We start from the raw sequence: 13,208 nt of genomic DNA, 5'->3' as shown, positions 1-13,208 counted from the left end.
AGGTTCACTCCCCTTTGGGAGAAAGGAGAGTCAGAAGAGAAAAACATGAACATGAACAGGCCCATAGGAACCCAGAAAGTAATTTGTGGTTAAAAAGAGGCTATGGCTCACAGCTGAAGTATCCAAAGGCTAAAATTAGTAATAGAGCAGAGGCATGACTGTGAGCACAGTGCCAGAGATGCACTGCAGCAAAAAGAGCAACTGAGACTCAGAAGTGCTGGAGAAGTGTTTTGCTTGAATTCTGTTCTGTCCTGGAGTGAGAGAGCTTTCCTTGCTTTGAGCAAGAGAAAACTAATAATGAATCACCAGCAAATACCAAATCAACCTCGTGAGAGAAATGGGAAATCAAGAGACAGACATCTTGATACTAAAATAATAAAGAGTGTTATTCCTGCACTAGACTTGCCCTGAAGAATCCTCTTTTATCCTCATGGTAGACTAACTTCCTTAGTTCTGTACTTCTGAGGAAGCAGCAGTGCTGCTTTAGACACTAATTCAAGGTCACTTCATGTGTGCAGTACAAATTTGGTGAGTGACAGTTCAATATTGTCACTGCCTTGTCCTCCCTGTTAGAAAATAACTTTGTTGGGAAGGTGATGAAGCAATTGAAAGAACATATTCATCAAATCACAGACACATATGATTTAGATGGGGAGAGAATAATTTTTTTCCTTAAGAAAACAAGCACATCTGGTTACATACTGTGACTGGGCAAAGGCACGTTTCATCCTATGTTTTTGAAGATAGCAAGGAAGATTTATGCTCTAATTCTGTAAATTTATGTCAGACTGCTATAAATTTAGAAGTAATTTGCTTTGATAACTAACTGGAAAATTAATGTCATTCCTAACAAGAAAGCGCATGTTTATAACATAAACGTGCTGCGATAAAATGCCCTAAGAACTAAATATCCTGGAAAGAATTTTAATTCTTATAAAGATAAGTGATTGAAGGAATGCTAATTCTCTCTTTACCAGGAATGATGAGGACTGACTATGCACTACAGCAACATACCAAATGTCTTGAAGAAGCATTATTTTTACAGGAAAGTTTATGAACCTTTTTTTTTCAGATGTGTTAATATACTTTAGTAAGTAAAGACACATAAGAAAAATGAACATTACATTGTGAAACATGGCCCCACAATTTTATAAAGAACTGTTATGAATAAAACACTGGAAATGCCTAGCAGTGCTGGAATCATTGCAATCAGATGTTAGGCAGGCAAAAGCACTCAGAAGAAAGGGATGTCGGTAATTTGGTGGTCAGTAAGTACTTCCAGAATTACAAATGGAAATAATTCAGTCTACAATAATGATTTTTAAAAAGCAATAAAAATGAAGCATTTCTGAGGGATATAAACCAGTTTCACACTAATGATGTAGGAAAAAACACTCTCTGCATTTCAGATAAGTCCCAGAGTTTGTAACAAGTAATTGGGCAGATGAAGGGTAGAACAAAAGAGCCGCTGAGAAGCTTTATCTATCTTTTGGTCTTGCATTAAAGAAGAGAGCAAAACACAGGGACAACTAGGCTGATAACCATAAAAACCTTAAAATGATCACATTTGGAAAATAGGAAAAGACTGTGGGTTAGATGGCATTGCCAGATATACAACCCTAGTTGATAATTTTATCAATTGTGATAAGATGGTCATTTTCAGAGAAGGTAATTTTCATGGCATTAGACATGATATCTCTTAGTTTTCAAATAGTATCACATCTTTGATAAACTATTTAGTTTGTTGTGAAAATAAATAATTCTAGCATGATTGTACAAAAGATGGAAAAATTATTTTCATAAATTTAGAAATTTTTTCACTACAACTATCTTGTTTTGTTTGAATAAAAGATTTACAAGTTTCAAATACTGATTTTATTTTTGAAATCTGTATTATTCCAATAATTTACACCATTAAACATAATAGTGTGAACCTTATTAGGAGTTTTCTTTTTTAGGGGGAATTTCCTAAAAAGATGACACTATTTTTTACAAAAATACAGGGCAAACTCTCAGAATTCTGTAGTGTGCACTACCAGTATATACTATGGATCTGATATAAGCTTATGGATATTTAAATATGATACAAATATTCCAAATAAACCCATTCGCATCTGTATGAACTATGGTTTATCCCTAATTATAATTGGTTTCATGGCCATTAAGGAATTACAAAACCTTCATGAATGTGTTTTCTTCTGTGTAATGAAATTGTTTTGTGTGATCAGTTTCCTGAAAAACCAGACATTTTCTCATTCAGTACAAAATGATGGCAGTGGCCACGTCCCTCAGCTGCAGCTCTTTGGCCTGACAGTCAGTTCTGAGGAGCTCTCAGGGTGTTCTGAGCTCACAGCTCATGAGCAGTGTGACCCTGAAGGCTGCAGCACATTCTACCTGCTGACATGGCCACAGTAATGCGGGACAGAGCTGGGGCACCAATGTTGGTGACATTGGCCCTGCCCTTCTTGCTCTTGGGGAGGCAATCAGGAGCTGTGAATGGGAAACCAGTGCCAGAACTAAGCCCAGTGTCTGCTTCGGTGTATGGGTGCAGCTACCTGATGCTGTGAGATTACAGGGGGAAAATGGATGCATACAAATTATGAATTTCAAACACTACTGTCCAACTAGTCCATGACTTCCCATCCTCAGGAACCCAGCAACAACTAGAGGCTGCTCTTGATATCCAGCAAGATCAGGGGAGAAGTGGTCAGTACAACAAAGAAAAACCCTAATACTGGCAAAGTAACCCCAGTTCCAAGTCTAGCAGGTTCAGTCAGTAATGCTCTCCCTCTTTGCTGAGGGCAAACAGTACCTTCTGTGCTGAGGTCCCAGAGTTTTCAAGAGCAGATGGTGCCTTATTGTACGAAATATTTAATGATGTGTGCTAATAAAGAGGGCTTTTACTCTGTTTTAGGATATAGGGGCCGTTTTCAGGCTCCAGGTACACTTTGTTCTCTTATATCTGGTGGAACTCAGTGAAAGAAAAGAAGTAAAAGAACTGTTACTTTGCTTGAAGGGAAATTCACTGCAGTCAGGGTGCCAAATATCTCTGTACACCTTAATCAACTCCAAATGTATCTGCAGGAAGAAAATTGTTTAAATGAACTGCAAAATTCAACATACCCCCCAGCCCTCTTTAAGATTTTCTTCCTTCTGCAGCCGTTTACTATGGAATGTGTTATTTTATCCTTAAGTGCTCAACAATAACAACTGTTACTGAGCTTTTTCCAGCAAGAGGGCCTTGTGAAGCCCTTGCCAGACCAGCTTCCACATGCCTGCTTGTAGATCTCCAGACACTGAGCTCTTCTGTGTGGCAGTATCTGCAGGAGCCACAAAAGTGATGATTTCCTCCTACAGAATCCTTCCAGCCTTCTGGAAGAAATGTGCCAGGGAAACATTTGGTAACCAGCTATGGTCATCCCAATCTCAGACATTCTTTGCAATGTCTCACCTGTGCAGTAAAAGGACAGATACTCCTGAAGGCTCCTGAATTCACCATGCTATGTCATAAAGGATTATGTCAGCTAGAGCTACAAGAGGACTGAAGTAAAATATCAGATGATCTTAATTTTGTCCTTTTTTAGCTGACAGATTTTTGAGTTTTCAACAAGTGCCATTGTTTTATTTTAATGTTGTTGGATACATCTCCTAGGTCTCTCACATGGGCTGGCAATAATTCTGTTGTTAGTACACGTGACAATGTTATTATCAAATGTTATCAGTATTATCAAGCTCTGAGCATCCACAGTTAGCCTGAACTCTGAATAACTACTGCAGCTGTCTGGAGGAATATCTTAGCAAGGGAAGATATATTTGGGCCTTATACTGGCTTTGTGAAATATTTGAAAAATCCTGCTTTGGGTCTCTGCTTATATGCAGAAGGTGGGAAAGCTCTTTGTTCACATGGTTCCTTCAGAGCTGAGAATGAGACCCTGAGGCCATGCAACACATCTGAGGGAGACTCTGCAAGGAAGGGAAGGTGGTTTAGATTTCCCTCCCTGCTCTTTACCAAGGGAGGTTTCCAGCACAGAGCTCCTGGTGTAGCAGGTGTTTCTGGTTATTTTCTTGTGTGTCCGAGCATTCCTGTTCAGTTGCTATTTTGGCACGCTGCCATGGCTTTGCTGACAGATGGGAATGACACCACTCATGTACCTGGGACATAGACAAATGGAATTTCATGAGACACTACAGGTATTCATCCTCAGGGCTTTTTTCTCGCTGAATTTCAAAGGCCTGCTGTAAGCAATGAAGGCATGGGAATGTTGAACTGAGGGTCAAACTAGGATTCCTTTTGTCTGAAAAGAAGTACTAGGCAAAGCATACTTCTCACACTAAAAACATGTCAATATGAATACACCTAGTTTTAATTATATAAGTACTTTTTAGCTGTTTAATAAATTAAGTACTTCATAATAGCACATTTATAATTTTTTCCCCAGCATCTTTTACAGTTTTCAGTGAAAACTACAGTGGAGAACAAGATCTTGTCCATGACACAGAGTACAATGCCACTGGAATGCTTTTCTCCTTGTGAAAAAGGACAGCTGTCACTTGATTGGAAATATGAAACAGATGGATTAATTTCTAGTTTTGATTTAAAATTACTACCTCTTTACCAAAATCTTTTTTGGCTGCACATGGATATGAGCAGAGCTTCATGTTCTGGAAAACACATGGGGAAATTTATGTTTGCATTGACTCCCAGTGGGATTTTGCATATGCACAGATAATAAAATTATTCACATCTCTTGGACTGGGAGTAGAAATGTAACCTTCCATGGAGTGAAGGCAGGGAGTTTAGATTATATATCAAGCTTTACAGTATGTTTTTATTCATCATTGCAGTGCTCTGGGGAAGCCATGGATTCACCTCAGCACTTTCCTTAGAATCCTGAAGATGGAGTATTTCATTTAAACCAGAAAATTCCTGTGATTTGTTGTCTTTGTGAACATTTCCTTTTAAAGGAGGAAGTGTACAGATATCCAAAGTATATAATTTGCAGAAGAATATTATTGTCATCTTCCAGGCGTTATAAGTTCAGAGGTGTTCTGTTCAATCACAAGAAATAATAAGTGACCGTAAAGTTAAGAGAAAAGAGCCTCACACTGGAAAATTATCAGCATGCTTCTAAAAAGAGTTCTGTACCTGGTTAATGTGGGCTATCAAGTTTGTAATCTCCACAAGGTGGGTAACTGCTCAAAAGGCAATGAAACATGTAAGTTTTTTCCCCTGGAGTCACTGTGTCTCTTTCCCCTGACTCACTGCTGCAAAGAAATGTACCTATTCCATTCCCTCAGCTGGCTTTAAAAAATATTCTGAACAGTGTGACAGATTAAAATGGTGCAAGTAGGCAATTTGCACTGAGGTAAACCCTTCTATTAGTCTATTTAAGACAAAATTATGAAAAGTTTTTCCTGGTTCCGTTTTGGATAATTAGAACAAGAAAGCTGGAAGAAAATAACCCAAACCACCAAAAGATACTAATGCTGCTACCAGATTTCAAGACTATGTCTTAAAAATTATACACAGAAATGTGTCACAAAAAGAACACAGGTTATTTTTTTTTATTTCTGTGCTGTTTTTCAACATAAATTTATGATTTACTGTCATAGTATTACCTTCCCTCTCAAGACTTTTTCTCCCACAAAAGTTGGCAAGGCAATTTTTAACAGCTCTATCTTGTGTGATTGAAGTAAAATTTTCTTTTTAATTGACTTAGTGAGACATGGTATTAATAGGGGAAAAAATCCCAAAACCTATTTGCTAATTAAATCATAATGGATCCCATGAGGAATAATAATTTATAACGAAAAAAAAAGTTGACTAGTCACATAAGGACTGTGGTCAGGCACTTTTCCTGTGCATTTGTAACTAGATGGTCTCTAGGTGGGAGAGTTTCAAAGGGTCCTGCTAAGGCTTGGAGAGCAGAGCTCACCCTTTCTCGTTTGACGAATTCTCTCAGCACTGCTGGTTAGAGCAAGTCCTGGGAGATGTTGTGTTACACAGGGGCTTAACAGCTGCAAGAAAGGGAATAACAAATAAAACTGGGCATTTGTATCAGGGGTAGCAAACCCCTGTGTGCTTGAGGCGAGACCAAGACAAGGAAAGAAGCAAACAGCCACCTGTTCCTCACATGGAAAAGCAGGACTGGATTGAATGAGGCAACAGAATGCAGAAGACCCAACAGAAGGAGAAGTGCAGAGACAGCCTCCCAAGGGCTGGTGTGACCCACCCCACCAGCTGGGTGCCTGTGGTGCTCTTGGGTTCACCAGCTCCCACAGGTTCATGCTGGGAGTGCAACACTGTGCTGCTCCCCATTGCCCCAGAGGGACTCAGTGGGGCAGTTCCTGTCATCTCTCTGCCACTGAGGCTGGCACAAACCTGCAACACGGGTTTTGGAACCTGGGATCATGTCCTTCCACCCTCCCACCCATTGTCTATGGCATTAGTCACCCCTTTTCAATAACTAACAGCAGTTTGCATGCTCTGGGCTGGGAGCCACTCTGTGGATAGGTGGGGGAATTCAGCATGGGAGGACATTTTGTCCATCATTTTTCATTGAGTCAAGCTTTATCAGCAAAGATTCCAATTCCTGTTAACAAAAAACCCCAACCCAAACAGAAACAATAAACCCAACCAAACCACAGAAGGTGACCGCTTCAACCCCAGAGTTTACTGGAGTGCCCAAGAGCACTTGTCTTAACTTGTCCTTCCTGTCCTGTTTCTCTCAGGAGTGACGAAGTTTCCCTCAGCACTGATCCAAACTGAAAGTATAATTTGTCAGCTGAGGTCTCCTTCACTTCATGAAGGGGGTAATGATCCAGGCAATCAAGATCTAGGTGTGACAAGTCACGTTGGTAAAGTATGAGCTGAGAAGTTCCTCTGACTGTGGAAATTCCTGGCTCTGGTTTCATGCCCACCATCATCACACTCATCCAGCATCTGGCACAACAGGATGCAAGACTAGCTGAGGATCACAGGTGTGCTGGTACAACAGCATGCAATTTAATCTCCAACCTATTGCAAATTTATTTTTGAAAAGGCTGCTTTCAGAAGCATCACTGACAGCAGAAAATCCTCACTGGCAGGAGGAAGGAGCAGATGTTTAGCTCTCTGCAAATTTCTAAAAGCTTTCTCAGTAAAGGGCAGGAATCACTTAAGGAGACTGAAGGAGAGCAGAAACATGAGTAACTGCATGGAGTTAAGGAAGGACAAAAGTTAACTCTCTGGATAACCTCTGTGACAGCAAAATCTACAAGTCTTTGGAGAATTTTCCCAGAGGAAATGGTGAAAGCCTTTCTGATTGACACACATTGACTAGATTAAACAGAATAGTTAATGTGCAATTGTAGCTGCGATGCGCAGTACAGAAGCAATAGAAAATGGAAAGATTTTTCCCCACACTATTTACTTTTTCTGATTTTCTTTTCCTTTGGACAATGAACTAAAAAAAAACCCCAGAGTATGCAAATAAAATCTATAAGCCAAATATTTAATTTATGCTATAGTGTCTGGTTATTACACCTTCTCATGAACTCCTGAAAGAACCATAAATTGTGTCCTTCCCATCTTATGCTGCATTCTGAATAATACAGTTGTGTACCTTCACTGTGTTTTAACCTGGTGATACAGTAAAGCTAAGACCTTGATCAGTTTACAGACTAGGTTTATATTCTGTTCCATCATAGGATATTTATCTGAGAACATTTTTTTACCGCAAATTTCAGGTTATTCCACATGAAAATACTGTGGACAAGTAGGTACTCCTTGCCAGCAAAATATTTTGCAATGTTATGCACTGGTTCAATATGTTTTTGTAGAAGGTTATTCCATAATGTGAAATTGTAGGTTTAATATTTTCCCTGTTTTTAGGCAGATGACTAAGGTCTCAGATAGAATATTTTCAGGCAACAGTGTAGGAGAGAGGCTAATTAAAATGAACAATATTTTGTCAGTTGTAAAAGCCTACAATTATGTAGAGCCCTTTTCTATTTTTAAGTGACTCTCAGACATAGTGATTTTTGTTTATAGTCTGAAGAACAAGATGATCTGACACTTCCTGCAGTTGCAGACATTCTGGAGCTCATATGTTGGTGTCATTCTTCCATAAAAGTTAGAGAATCAGATTTAATTCTACAATGTTATTCTAGAAGTGAGTAACCACAGATTCCAAAAACTTAAACGTTCTGTCAGGATTGTTCTGTAGCCCAAGTTGCATCTATACCTGGTTTCACCTCCAGTGAGGATAAAAAATATACTTGTCTCTTGACTGACCTTACATTATTATAGGAGAAGGCAAAAAAATATCCCCTATTCTATGCACCATTTTAAATATTGTTCTACCCTTTTTAAATTCCACTCTGATGGACAGATCTTTCAGCTATTCAGGCATATGCTTGGGGGAAATAGCGAGTCCAATTTCAATAATGGTAAGAGCTCTATAAAAACCACCAGAGCAATTGTATTAGGCTCAAGCTGCTGCTTTCTCATAGTAATGATCTGGAAGCAAAATAAAACCAAATAAACCCAGACACAGACATTTCTTATAGTACAGTCTACTGTAGCTGTGTATTTCTATCCAGCAGATCAGCCACATATTTTATGAAGACAGTTCTTGTAAGACCTTTTTTTGTTAAAAAAAATAAAAATCAGTAGGAGATAGTGCCAACAAAACACCATGTTCTTAATAGTATAATTAATTAACAAGTAAATTTCTGCTTACAACTGAAGGACCTGTCTGATACTAAGGATTATTGTAAATCTACCTTGTGAAACCTTTTTCATGCTGATACTTCCAGTGAAGTCATTAGCACTAAACAGTCTGGCGATGTTCATCTACCATGTAAAAGTTTTTGAGCATTTAAGAATTTTTAAGGTTCTTTTTCAAAGAGCAGGAAGTTTCCAGGTATGGAAGCAGATGTGCCTCTGTAATATATAATGAGTGACATACCTCAGAGGCTTACAAGATGCTAATGTAATACACACATTTTTTAGACTGAAAATTTTGCAGATCAACTAGTTTTTCAGTTGAATCACAAGTTCAGTTTCTCTTGCACTAGACAGCTACTATATACTGTATATACTACTGTTCTAAAGAAAAGAGCTAATATTGATATTTTTTGGTTTTAGTATGCATTGCCATACTTACACAATTTTGCTTATAAAATTAGTTTTTAAATTATATGTTATAGTCAGACACTACCACATTATCAGTTTATTAGTATTCTAGGCATGGTATAAACCAAAATATTTACAGGCCATTTAAGCAACTTGAAATCCTAGTGAGATTGAACTATAGATGTAAAATTATGTTGTCTTTGTGTTTTTAAAATACTACTTGCTAAGAATCAAACAATTTTTCTTATATTAGGAAGTTCAACATCCACCAAAGGAAACGACAGAGAAAATCCAGCCTCTCTGATGAGGGCTGGGGTAAGACAAGTTGTCTTAGGAAAACTGAAACTTGCAGACAGGAAAAAAATCTGTAATTATTTCAATAATATTTTAAACACACTTTACTTCTTTGAGACAAAATTATGGGCTTAGAGCAGGAAAAGCCTCCTCACTTAATCTTCAGGAATAGACAGTCCTATAATATAAAGCTTGATCTCATTTTAATGAGATATTTCTGAGATGTGGCCATTATACCAGGCTGATCAGGTTTGTTCCACACACCTGAGGTGCACTGCTGGCTGGGGTGGGATCTCCCTCAGAAAAGTGTTTTGGATGGCAAGGGCCACAGTGAAAGGAGTGAAATCCTTTCACTCCTTTCGTTGTGGGATCCCATTTATCCCACAATCCCCTTATGCTCACCTGCAGTTTCACTCTTATTCATAGTTTTAACAAACTCTGCTTCCACATCCCTTAAGGAATCCACTGATTGACAGTTGTTTTAATTTCCAGTGATGAAAATTCTCATTGATTCCCTTTGGAAAAGAAACCTGACCACCCACAGCCAGCTTCCCAGAACTCTGCCCTGCTGGTTTTTGGCTATCTGTAAGGTGAGAGACTCCAACCTCCCTGGGCAATCCGTGCCAGTGCTGGGTCACATGCACAGCACACAAGTGTTCCTGTGCTCAAATGGCACCTTCTCTGTTTCAGTTTGTGCCCATTGCCTCTGCTCCTGTCACCAGGACCACTGACAAGTGCCTGCATCATTCTTGCTTCAGATAGTTTTTCACTGATCGGTGAAATTAGGAGTTAATAAGCAATTGGTGAGGCAAGATGTAAATTTTCAGGTCAGAAGTGTAATACAGAAAAACTGGGCAAAAGAACAGCTACTGGAAAAAATCAGTGGCCAGCTGAGGCAAAATTCAGAGATATACAGAAATCCCTGTATTCAGAAGGAAGGAGGAACCACAGAATCAGGAAGTAATTATTCACTGCAGCTGCTGGACGTACACATAGGAATAAGATGCAACAAAAATTATTTGTCCTGTTCTGCTGCTGCTGCATTAATTATGTTGTTTCATTGCTGATGGGGGTGTGAAACAGGCATGATCAAATGCCCCAAATGGGCAGATTAGGAAATTAAAGGAACATTGCAAGTTTATAAGTAAAATATAACCTTGATTTTGGGTTCTATAAGTCAATTCCATGGATATGAAATTTGTGAGAACACGTTTTTGAATTATTTTAGGAAAAATATATTGTAATGTCTTCTGGAGGGGCTGGTTTAATTGCAGCTGAGTATCTGATGCTGCATTAGGTTAAGGTCAGTCCACTTGAACAAGAGTGACGAGCTGTCTGGATGAGATGAGGTGTCATAATGCTGAGATCACTAAAAACTGCTCAACAGCCAGTACAGAAGTGGGATGAGACTGTACACTAAAAGGCTATATTCTGTTTGCTTAACTGCCTTAAACCAGATGGAGAAGGCATAAATGTATGCATTATGTTTAGCTTTTTACTAGACTAAATCAGTTGCTAAACTATGATACATAATATGATTTCCCAGTAAAAATATACTATGGTTAACTACATAAAACTTTGAAATAAATCACTATGCTTTAGATTTATTCCATAAAAATTCTGGTTTCTGATTCTATCAGAAAAGAAGTTACATGGAGTCAGTGTACACGAAAACTTTGTGTAACATGGTGCATAACAGATCTCAGAGAAAGCTGACCTCAATGCAGCCTTAAGCATGGTTACAAAGGATACTTAAATGAGCATTTCTAGCAAAAATTACAAGCATCAGATTAAGGACAAAAATTGCCATGTGATAGTACCTAATTCTCCAAGCATGAACTGCCCAATAACATTTGTTCTGTAGTCACTTTCTGTGCACAAATAAGGTGAACTTTAGCTTTATAGTCAGCCCTGTTTTGATATTTAATACGGATTCAACACAACAATTTACACATAAACCTCAGAAGAGAAGTTAACTAGAACCAGATGTTGAGCAAGATGCCACATTTGGCAAAACCCACTTTAAACAACCACCTCACTGTAGTGGCTTGAGTCAGCTCAGTTTATGGCAAGCAGAAAGAAGCTTTTCTTAGCTGCTATAAACTGGTGCACACACTTCAGCACGTGAAACCAACACCCCCTTAAAAGGCACAGTGATTGGCTGTAGGATTTAGAGCTTTATGATTTGTATCCCGGGTGACCAACTCTGGATGATACAAAAGCAAAAGCCTGGACAATATTACCGCTTCACATGACAAGAATCATGTTTTTGTTTTTCTTCAATCTGAATCTGAAAGATTATACCTTTGTTGTGTACATTCCAAATCAAAGTCTCTGATACTGCTAGGGAAAAAAAATAAAATTTGAGAGATGCTGCCAGCTTCAAAGCTACACTTCAGCCTGAATTTTTATCTGCTATTACTACATGCAAACAAATTAGCTGAAAGAGACTTCAGGAGGAAAATATTTTTCCAGTTGCTTTTACTTTTTTTCTCTTGTTTCAACCAAGCACATGGGTATCTGAGAACAGGTTATATCCAATGCTATTTTTATCTAATTTTTGTCTGGATGTGCTTTACACAATCCACCAGCTATTGTCTTTAGGGAGGAAAGCAGGAAAGACCAGAAGAAAGCCTGGAACCGAGAATGGCTATGGCAGGCTGTGGAATAGCTGTGCAGAACTGAAGGGCAGGCAGTTTGTCTGTTTGTCTGTTTGTCTCTTTGTCTGTTTGCTGTTTGCCTGATGCCCTCTGTGCACTCAGCTGGGGCTGATTCCATGAGAAGGGCAGTGCTGTCCCAGGTGTGCAGCCCCGGCACTGAGGGACAATCTCCCAGTGCTCGTGGAGGCTGATCCCACACCGTGCCAGAGGTGTCTGCTGGCCTCTCACATCACCCACAGCATTTCTGCTGCTCCCCTGGACCCCTTCTGTCACAGACTTGCAAACCTCAACCATGGAAATCAGCTCCTAACCCGAAATATGGTAATGAGTTTGTTCTGCAGAGTTCCATGAGGCTGCAAAACCTGAGAGTGAACTTATTCTACTTGAATCACATCCTTTATGGCTCTTTCTTCCTCAGCTTTTTCTCTGTGGTCTGCATGGCCAGCTGCTGCTCATCCATCAAGTGGCAAAACCACAGTACCTCCAGCTATCTGAGGAAACACAATTTCTCCAGGGTGTTGCAGGATAGATATGTTACAGGCATTTTCATACTACAGAGCCTCAGGACTTATGAGAACATAAAAGGCAGTGCATGTTTTGCTTTCTCTCCAAAAAGATGGACTCACAGTTTCCCATAATTAGATATTTCCAAGCCAAATTGTCACGACCATGCTGCATAAATGTTCAAATTCACAGTCTTTAAGGATTTTCCAAAGAAACCAAATGAAATACATAAAAATGCTTAAAGTGACCACTTCAAGACATGGTGAGGCCACCACTTCCCACAATGAACTGCTTACAGGTCAAATTAAAACACATTTTGCTTGTTTTTGACTTTTTAGGCATATGATTAAGATTATTCTTTTAAGTGATTTGTGATCCCAATTATATATTACCCTTTCAAACATTGTGTTTTCTAGATAGGCCAGAAAAGGCAATTGATCCCTGTTTACATCACTGGTAAAAGAGCACAGGACCAAAAAGTAATATCTGGAGGATTTTGTTAGAAAATGTCCTACTCATCAATGAATTCACATTGACTGTTCTAAGATTTCTCAGTTAGCCAATACTTTTAGTCTCTCAAACACAGACCTTGCCAGTGCCAGGTACAGCAAATGTTTTTTAAGTCAAATGTC

The sequence above is a fragment of the Zonotrichia leucophrys genome, chromosome 1A, assembly GCF_028769735.1.
Source record: "Zonotrichia leucophrys gambelii isolate GWCS_2022_RI chromosome 1A, RI_Zleu_2.0, whole genome shotgun sequence".
Lineage (NCBI taxonomy): Eukaryota > Metazoa > Chordata > Aves > Passeriformes > Passerellidae > Zonotrichia > Zonotrichia leucophrys.
The sequence above is the reverse complement of the archived record's forward strand: the minus strand, read 5'-3'. Positions refer to the sequence as shown.